Source organism: Papaver somniferum, chromosome 1, assembly GCF_003573695.1.
Source record: "Papaver somniferum cultivar HN1 chromosome 1, ASM357369v1, whole genome shotgun sequence".
NCBI lineage: Eukaryota > Viridiplantae > Streptophyta > Magnoliopsida > Ranunculales > Papaveraceae > Papaver > Papaver somniferum.
The window spans coordinates 49,223,536-49,234,113 of record NC_039358.1 but is presented as its reverse complement, the minus strand read 5'-3'; positions in this window follow the sequence as shown (position 1 = coordinate 49,234,113).

The following is a 10,578-nucleotide window of genomic DNA, read 5'->3' as shown; positions in this document are numbered from 1 at the left end:
CAAAATTTAGATTTCTCAGTCATTTTATTATATTTTGACATATATTGTTCTTTTCTATATATATTAGTATATAAGATATGATGTTGTTTTTTTAGGATCATAAAAATGTTGTTTGTGTTTTGAAACGTCAAAAGAACAAGGTATGGAATATAGAAAATGAGTGTGATGAGGTCCGCCTGGTGGTATTTGATTGTGTACTATGGAACGGGATACAACATGCGCACCAAAAATTTGATGCTCACTGTTACTGCATTTGCCGATAGGGCTTATCCAGAAACAGATACCTTTCATCTACCTTTTGGTGAGATGGCAATAACTCCGGATGATTGTTTTAGAATCACATCCCTACCAATTATAGGATCAAGTGTTCGAGATGGCTACGATCCCTCGATGAGTTATGAAGTTCTTGAAAAACTAGTCGAAAGGTGTCTAGGATGGAGCGATAAAAAGGCACAATGTGAGTTTAGGCGAGCTAACAAAGAGCCTAAGGAAGGTGATGAATATAATGAGTTTGAAGAAGACCGCACGTACAAGAAGAAATTGAAAAAGATCAAGCTCAAAACCTTGTTTGATGAGTTTTCAGGGACGAAATATTTGGTTGCTCAAGAAAAGTTGGTGATGACAGAGGAGAAGACTAAGCACCATGTGACTGCTTATTTGTTATATCAACTTGGAACCATCTTCTTCCCTGAAACTTCAGGCCACGTGGTAAATGCTCATTACCTCCAGCTATTGGACCCCTTGGATGAGGTGAACAACTACTCTTGGGGCATTGCGGTTCTTTCATTCGTTCAAGTTGAACTCAGAAAAGCTTCGAGGCTTAGGAGTCTATATTTTGGAGGCTTATACACCCTTGTTCAGGTACCCCGTTAAATTATCGTTTGTGTGTTTGAATGAATGTATATTTTTACTAATCATATTGCGAATGTATTATTTTTTGCCTCTTCTCATAGGTTTGGGTGTACGACCACTTCCCTAAACTGCAATTGTCTAATGCTCGAACTCCTTGGCCTTATGGGAAGCCTACAGCTGGTAAATATGAATTTTTGAACTCACAGGAAAATAATAAGGAAAAAAAGGTGTTAGAGTTGAGGGAGACATTGGATAAGTAAACAGTGGAAGATGTGGTTTTCCATCCTTACAACATTGCATCAGATGAAGACGAGGAGGATGTTGATGTTATTGATTTCTCACCTGTTGCGGGTTATAATGGACCATTGTTTCATCCCGGGGGTTGTACAATGTATAATCCTCAAAGAGTACTTATACAACTTTCTTGTGTCCAAAGTGTCCCACAAGTGGAAAACTTCAAGGTAAAGAAGGCCGAAACTAAGAACAGCGAGAAGAATTTCATCCCCAAACACGATCCTGCTCCATCAGTGGACCACTGTAAGAACTTTGGGGATTATCTTGTTCCAGTCTAAGAGTTACAAGATTCGTTTGATGAGCCAAATGCCGCTGACGATGGATATATGGAATGGTATGAACATTTTTCTCATCCTCGCGTAATAAACAGTGTCCAACAAGCCGGTGCTGATAAAGCAAAAACGACGGAAATGGAGAAAGAGGCTTAGAAGATTATGAAGCTTACCCCTATGTATGGTGATGAGGCCTTGATCTTGTGGAATTCGGCGGTAAGATAGTGACTTATGTTTTTGATGAGAAAAGATGAAGGCAAGTGCTAAATTGTTGAAGAAATTGATGGCAAAAATCCGGAGTGGAGAGCCGATGGACACTCGAGAACAAATAGACCTCTAAAACCAAATAACTAATGTTTTTAATCCCGACCTTGTCGATACAATCCAGGTTGATCCAATCCAGACCATGCCGTTGAAAAGGAGTCGCCAACAAGGGGAAGGTTCAAGTCGGATGGTTCAACAACAAAGCAGTGGAGATGACACTCCTAGTGACGAAGGACGACCTAAAGCTCCTAAACGCAAGAGTAGAAAATTTTCTCGTAGTAGTTGTGGTAAATGAGTGATTGCAACAATTAATAGTTTGTTTTCTTATGTTTGGAAGACTTTTTTATTGCGGATTTGGTAGTTTGTTTCCTTATGTTTGGAAGACTTTTGTTTTGCGGATTTGGTAGTTTGTTTTCTTATGTTTGCTTCCAACATTTAGTTATATGGATTACAAAATGAATTTCATAATTTGGTCTTATGTTGTTGTTATAGTCATGCTTAAATTAAAATTTTGGATTCAACACAAGTAGTTCGGTTTGATCGCAAATTTACAGTGTAACCGAACTCAGCGTTCGGTTATATTGCAAATGTCCAGTGTAACCGAACTCAAGGGTTGAACAAAAACGAAAACATGCCAAAACATCCAGAGTCAGGTTCGTTTAACAAGGAAAAAACGGCATGTCACCGAACTGAACAGTTCGGTGACCTACAAAAAAATACGGTGTAACCGAACTCATCGTTCGGTTTTATCGCAAATGTGCAGTGTAACCGAACTCAGGGGTTGAACAAAAACGAAAACATGCCAAAACATCCAGATGCAGGTTCGGTTAACTAGGAAAAAACGTCAACTCACCGAACTGAGAAGTTCGGTGACCTGCGAAAAATACGTTGTAACCGAACTTTAATGTTCCAAAAAAATGACATTGTTCGGTTACCTGCAGAATTTTACCAGGTAACCGAACTCAAGCTTTGGAACAACATTGTACTTGATCTGACTCAAAAAACGGCTATTTTTATATCCGTTACAAACCTAAATTCTATATATATGTGTCTCATGGTTAACATTTCTTTATATCAAAATGGCAATTCCTAGTCATAAATTTACTCTTGAAGAAGATCTTTCTATTTGTAGAAACTACGTTCTATGCTTTCCAAAGAGGGGTGAAGAAAGAAGAGTCACTGGTGTTATGAGTAATAGTTTTTGGGAGAAAATTCATGAGAAATTCTGCGACGAGACAGGAAACGTTGATAATCTTGACCAACTACCTTTGTTCATTCGATTTGAAAAGATTCAAGAAAGAGTTGTGTATTTTTTGATTTTGTATCGGATTGTTGCGAGGAATCGACTTAGGAGTGAAACATACGAGGAAATCGTTATGATGTCAAAGAATGAATGGCGACGATGGAAAGGATTTCAAATATGAAGATCATTTCCGCATCCTTAGAGACTTTTTCATAATGCGGTTTGGGTATTAAGTTCTTAGTAATTTCATTTTGGCAACGTCATGTATTTTCATTTCCTAACTTATGTCATGAACAAGTTCGATATTGTGTTGTAATCTCATTTCCTAACCGAACTTCTATAAAATGCATTGGGAAAAACAACAAAATATGAGCTAATAACACAAAAATAAGACCAAATACCAAAAAACACAATTTTTCATTCATATGATGATGTTTAAAAGCATACATATATTCTAGCCAAAGGTACATCTAATCATCCCCAAGGGAAACTGCATGTCCATGTATAATTTTGTTCGATTCCTCCAAAACTTTCCACATCTCCATGTTATGTTCATACATAATGCACCAACCCAACATCGTGTCGGGGTTAAATCCATTCCAATAAGAGTATGTGCATATCGGAGGCAATGGACAATTGTCTTCTAACCGGAGGCCTACAAAATGGTTGTTGTTAACCAACGCAATCACCACTCTCCTGCGTCTAAGTTGCTCGACACATATGGTTGTTTTGGGAGTGTAAGTGAAACTAGCACCTTTTGAGAAATAGTGAACCACACAATTGAATGCATCGGCGATTAAGTGCCCACATATCGGCATGCCCATCCAATGATCCCTTGTGATTGGATTGCCCCCGTGGAGACGGATTTGATACCTAAGGAATTGCATGTTGAGGCTATCATCCCCATCGGACATCATTCTCTTGTAAAATTCCGGTTTTTCCTTTAGCTTCATCTTCATCCTTTGACGAATATAAGTGATTTTATTATCATCATATAGTTTGGCACCTTGAGTGAAAGGCCTAGTTGTTCCTTGACAACGTGGAAACCGCAATTACCATCCGGAGGGACATCATTGATGGATATGACATAATCTCTAATGTAAGGAGGTAGATCTTCCAAGTACCTTTTATCAACATGAGCTAGTGTATCATCAATTTCATTTTGCTTCACTTGACTTGGTTCCGACGTAGTGGGTTGAGAGCGTAACATCGGCCCTTTTTTCTTCATATTTCTTTCACTTGACTCGTCCTTTTGAATAATATTCCTTCCCCTTTTCTTCGAATCTTCTTGGTACTTCGCTGCGGTATGCTCATGCCCACAAGGATCTCTAGTAAAAGGGGTCATTTCACTTGCATTCTTAGCCAACACCTTTGCATATTCTCTAACTTGTTTTTTTGTTTCTTTGGTTTTTGGCCTACCTTTTCACTTGCCTTTATCCGGTTCTTGCACATTCTCCGAAGTATGCGGAAAAACGATTGGCCACATGTCATCCCAAAAGATTTTCCTTTCGAGTTTGTTCATGTTCCGGTACATTTCAATAACCGCTCTTCACATTTCATTGTCACCAAACTCTTCACCGACATCTCCCTTTGGAGGAGGGACAAAACTTAATTGTTGCCAATGTGGATCAATATCGCTTAAAGGGATTATGCCATGTTCATACTTAGTTATCATGTGGCGACAAGGGAGTCCCATAGACTTCATCATGTTGCAAACACACACCTCGTCCGGCTTGGTTCCCCATATGTCAATCAAATTCACCTCAACCATTAACCTCTTGATGCAAGCATGTGAAACATTATAGTGAAGTCCCTTAAACAACCGAAGGTCCGCCATTTTCTTGATGTTACCATCTTTGTCTACAATCTTTGTGTACTTCATGATGCGTCTTTTTTGGAACTTCTCTTTAATTCTCTCAATATCGCGTTTGAAGTAACTCTCCATTGCGTTAAACACAACCACAAAATTATCGACACATCCAAAGAGATTTTTCTTCAACCGGTGGTGAGCCGATTCTACCAAACTTGTCGCTTGATTCCCAAAGTGTTTATAGTTGTTGGTAAAAGCATAAACGAAGCGCTCTTTGTGCGGTTCTAACCATTGCTCCACCACATACGTTATTATATCCTCCGGATATTCGGGGCTAGACCAATGTTCTCTAAATTCGGCAAGATTTAGATAATACTCTTCTTCGGTGAGAGACCAAGTCAATGCCTCCCATTCCCCGGAGAAGGCAACCCATTTAGCGTGATTTATGGCGTCTTGTTTATCGAATTCCTCTTTTGCATCCGCTTGTTCATCTTCTGGTAGCTTACTAATATCTTCCAATCCTTTCCTCTTAGGTGGACAAAGTTGAGGCTTGCACCTATTCATCACATTGCACCATATATGAAATGTACAAAGCATATTATGTGCTAATGGGAAGACTTTCTCTATTGCGCTCATCAATGCTACGTCATTTTCCGTCAAGATAACCCCAGGGATCTCATCATCTCGGTATATCGCCTTCACTTGTTGTAGCACCCAAGTGTAACTTGGTTCTTGCTCGTCCTTTAGAAAACAAAAAGCAACGGTAAACGGTGACTTTGTCGACGTACGACCAACAATATTCAACAATGGCATCTTGTATTTGTTTGTCTTGTAAGTGCAATCAATTATAAGAACTTCTTGGAATGATTGAGCCAATTGAACACTATTCGGATGGGCAATGAAGAGATGAGTTATTTCTTCTTCCGGACCTACCTTCTTTTGAACCGCGTAGCCTTTCTCTTGAGCCAAAAAAAATAATTGTTGCATTACTTTTCTATCCTTCCATTCATTCCTTTTAATCGTCTCAATTGCATTGTAAATGGTGTACAAAGATGATACGTTACCCGGGTTATCTTGCTTTAATAAGCGAAGCATTGTGGAAGGTGGAATACACAATTTCCTATACTCGGCTATTTTTTCCATTTCTCGAGGAGTGAGCCTTGCGGCCATTGCATGCCCTTCAAGATCATCCCGACGAGGGTGGTTATGACGACCTACCACCTTATCCATAGCTAGAAACCATTTCGTCGTTAATTTTCTCTTGCTAAATACTAGCTTGAACGAACATTTGATTTTCTTTGAGCACGTTGTGTTCTTCCTCGTCGTCTTTCCTTTATACTCATAACCCTTCCTCTTGTGACTAACATCGGGATCTCCACTTGTCTCACAAACCATTTCAAAACGAGTGTTTCCTTCTTTTCCACTCAAAACCAAGACGCAATTGACTCTCTTGGCATGTTCTCTAGCCCAATTCTTCGCATCCATAGGTAAGTCAAATACCAACTCATTCGCATAGTGAGTAGATGTATCTTCGAACAACATACCAATCGGAGAAGGTTGATCATGCATTGGTATAGGTTGTGATTCCATCGACAAGAAATGTAACAACATCAATGCAATCACAAATAAGTTCGGTCACATAATAATTTTATCGGGGAAACTGAACTCATTGTTCGGTTGGTTAAGCAAGTTGCAAAGCAACCGAACAAATAAAAGGAACCGAGTTCGGTAACATGTGAATTTTATCGCAACAACCGAACTAATAAAAGGAACAGAGTTCGATTACTTTGTATTTTATGTAGATAACCGAACTAGACACTGGAACTTCAGATTTTTTTTATTTGTTAAGTTCGATTGGTTATGCTGTTAGGTTCAAGTTTGCGAAACAACCGAACTTATTAAACATAGTTCGGTTAGATAGTTGGTACATGCCGTTTGCGAACCAACCGAACTGTATACACTTAGTTAAACTTTATTTTTACGTAAAGTTCGGTTAGTTGTGAACCAACCGAACATAACACTGCATCTCAGAACTTCCATTAATGTGGAGTTCGGTAACCTGCGTGTTTGGATAAAGTAACCGAACTACATCTTCAAATGAGTTCGGTTACTTATTCATCTCACAAGGCAACCGAACTACACCTTCAGAACAGTTTGGTTACATGTTCTTCATATAATGTGACCGAACTGTGCAAAATCCAGTTCAAAAATTTACATTTTTGGGGAAGTTTTTACCAATTCAACATACATTATCTAAGTTTGGAGCATACATGTTCACCCAAATACTCTTCCTCCGGCTGTGGTTGATAAAATCCATCATTTTCATCTTGAGTTTCATTTTGGTGAAGAATACAATCACCATCTAAGAAATAAGCCAAATCCGGATCATTTTGAAGATTAACAAATATTCTAGGAGAGGATGGAGATGAAGAATCAGATGAGTTTTCATGACTTGAATACTCAAAGGGGGTGAATTGGAATTTTTTTTTTTTTTTTTTCCATGTTTTTCTCCTTCATCTTCTCTAACTCTACTCTCACAATAATTCTACTCAACTAATAATAAACTCATCTTTTAATTTAATCTCACTAATTGTTTTTAACTAAATCATTTCACTAATCATAACCTAAATTAATTAAGAGGGTAGATTAGGTATTAAATAAATAACTAGATATGGGGTGACCTAGAATTACTTCTAATGTCTTTACCCAAAATAAAACCATGGTCCCTAAAAAAATCATGGTCCCCAAAAAATCGTTCATAAATAAAGAGTATTACATTAACTAGTTGGAAGCCTAACAAGTTAAGCTCCAACAACGTACCACTACATTAATTGAACAGGTTGTTGTGCTCCTACCAATGAGCTTCATGAATAACCTAGCCAAGAAAGCCGAAACGGACAGAGGGGCTGAGGTTGTGTCACAAGGGTTAAGCTAACATTACCTTCCATTTTGGAAAAAAATTACTGCATGTTTAGGAACTTTTGTGGTGGCTTAGAGCCAACACCTTGATGCCCATTTTTTTTTGGTGAATTTCAGAGAAGTAACTAACCCGAAAGCAAGGAAACTGGCAATCTCTGTGGCTAACCGGAGGCGGAAACTGAAATTCCGCTTGGCAGAAACTAAGCAAGTCAAAGATTGACCTTTTGGTCATTTATGTCAATTGGTTCTCATATTTCTGGGTACAGTTTAATTCATTGATGATCACTCAAATGTTTGTTTAATGCAGAAGAGTTAAGAGCGAGTCTTCTTCTTTAATGGAGGAGGACTAGGTTGCTGCTGCTGTCTTGATTGATTGGTCTTGATGAAGCCTAATAATAAATCACACAGTTCTACAGAGAGAGTTGTCGGAGATGAAGACTCACGGGGGTGTGGTGGTTGGATCATATTCATTACATACGAGCAGTAATAAGAAGTGGTGGTGGTGGGGGTAAGTGTTTATGCAAACAAAAACGTGGGTTAGGGTTTTTTCATCGAGGTGTTGAACCCTCTGATCAACGGCAGGCACAGGAGGTGCGGAGGAGGGTCTTGTAACTTGTCACCTCATATAATAATTACGCACAATGCGTTGGGGTAAGCAAATCATTTCTGTAATTTTATTTTCTTCCTCCCGAAAAGGACCATGTGGAATCAAGGATTTAAATTGAGTTTCAGATATTACTCACTCCAGTCCATATATCTTGGTGTTTTGTGAGAAATGTTTGAATTTGCACGAGACATTACTATAGGCCTCGGCCAAAGTATCACAATTACATTATGAAACTCGTTAAGTAATTTTTTTCAAATGCAATTAGATTAAATATGGGTTTGTCTATGTCTGTGTCAACTCACATTATGAACTCATTAAATCATTTTTTTTTCAATCGATCGGATGGATGGACTGATGGATGTCTCTGTCTATGTCCGCCTTTGTAATTTTACTGTCATTTTGGCAGCACGCGGACTCATTCCGTTGTCTGTATCATTCTTTTGGCCAACAAAAACATTTTTGGGGACCAATAAAATTTCTATCAATTTGGGGAAATTACTGCGGGATCGAAACTAGCAGGATTTTTATAGCCTTTGGATTTGGTGAAATATGACATCATTGGGTTATCATGTTGACGACTATCCGGATGGGGGTGTGTCTCTGTCTATCTTTATACGAATGTTCTGTATGTATCCATCTTCTTCTCGCCTTGTGAATATGCTCGCTGGATTGCAGCACTGTGATTCTCTTTTACGAGTATTATTTGTTGGGGCAACATCTCTTTTCCATGGCGAACCAAATCATTCTGGGACCATTTCGTTGTATGAATATATGCGTCCCCCGATTACAAACAAGTTTGAGTATTGTGTGCACATATTTCATCATCAAACACGTGTATATAGGAACATACGTGGAGAGCATGCGGACAAAGTCATCAAAGCATGATGACATGTGCCCACAACCAAGATGCCCATCCCGTCGACGTTGGATCTTTGACCGTACAAATCTAAGGGCAGAAGTTAAAGGATGTTCCGGTAACACGCTGTACTGCGGAGCACCAAATAACTCCCAAAGAGTTACTTTATCTCATCCCCAAAAGAAGCCAAGATCAACGATGGAGAGAAGATGTACTGACATGGACACGACAGAGGCAGAAAACACTTGCCTGACACGAGCAGGCGCCTCAATTACCCGCATTAAATACTCTGAGTAGATACGTGTCGATCAACCCGTGGAACGAACGAGGATGACTCTGCGTGATGAAGTTACGAACGAAGACCCCTGCGTGATGGACACAAAACACAAGAAGATAAGGTTACAACGGCCTTCAGAGATGGGTCCCACACTCTAACCCTATGAATACCCCCTCTCCACCAAGAGTAAAGGGATCGGAAAAACTGGGGAAGAAGGAGAGAAAGAAAAGATTGTAAGTGTAAGTCCTTTACAATAGACAGACCTATGTAAACTACAAAGTCACTCGAGTATCTTTGTAATCATCAAGTACATAGTGAAACAACAACCCCGTGGATGTAGGCCTTAGTGCTGAACCACGTAAATCCCGGTCTCATTTACACTTCAGCACTTTATTTTTGTCTAACGCTTCATGAGTTTTACTTTTATGCTTCGTTTTCTTTATCTCCCCTTCCGTAAACGCCACTCGCAGTATTCTTAGATGAGGCTATGATAAACCCGAAGGTTTTGAGCCAAGGAATCAATGCCATTGTATTATCAGCACGAGTTAGTACCTAGAGTTTGAATATTGTTTGTGAACATATAAATGCCTACGTGATTTACGTGTTCACAAATATCATCAGTACAATAGTGCGAAACTTATCATTTTGAATCACCGCGAATGGACACAACATGGTGGCACGGTTGATGGATAGTTTTCCTTCAATGCTTCCGTGAACGCCAAGAATTATCATTAGTCAAAAGTCTCAAAAACATTGTACAACAATTATTGAGTCAAGAGTTACTCTTTCGAGGACCAAAAACAAGGTGGGAGGGACACATTATCATACCGGTCTCCAGAAAGGCCCCTACTATTGAATGCCAAACAGTGTTTTCAGATAGAGTACAATACCGCCCCCACGAGACTCGTCTTTTGGCTGCCAAGGAAGGAACACCGGCTGTTGGTTATTTAATACAGTAAGAAGGAGCAGCAAATGATGATATTTATCCATGACAAAAGAGTAGCGTACTACAATATGCTGCTTATTTGTTGTACCTCTGTGGAGTCTGAGACGACGATGCAGTTTTTTGATTTTCCATATCTTTTCCCTGCAATTTACAGAAACCGAAAGTGATTTTGTACGAAAGTATGGGCCTGGTTAGGAAGATTTACCTCAGGCCCAGGGTCTTGGGGTCTTAAGGTAGT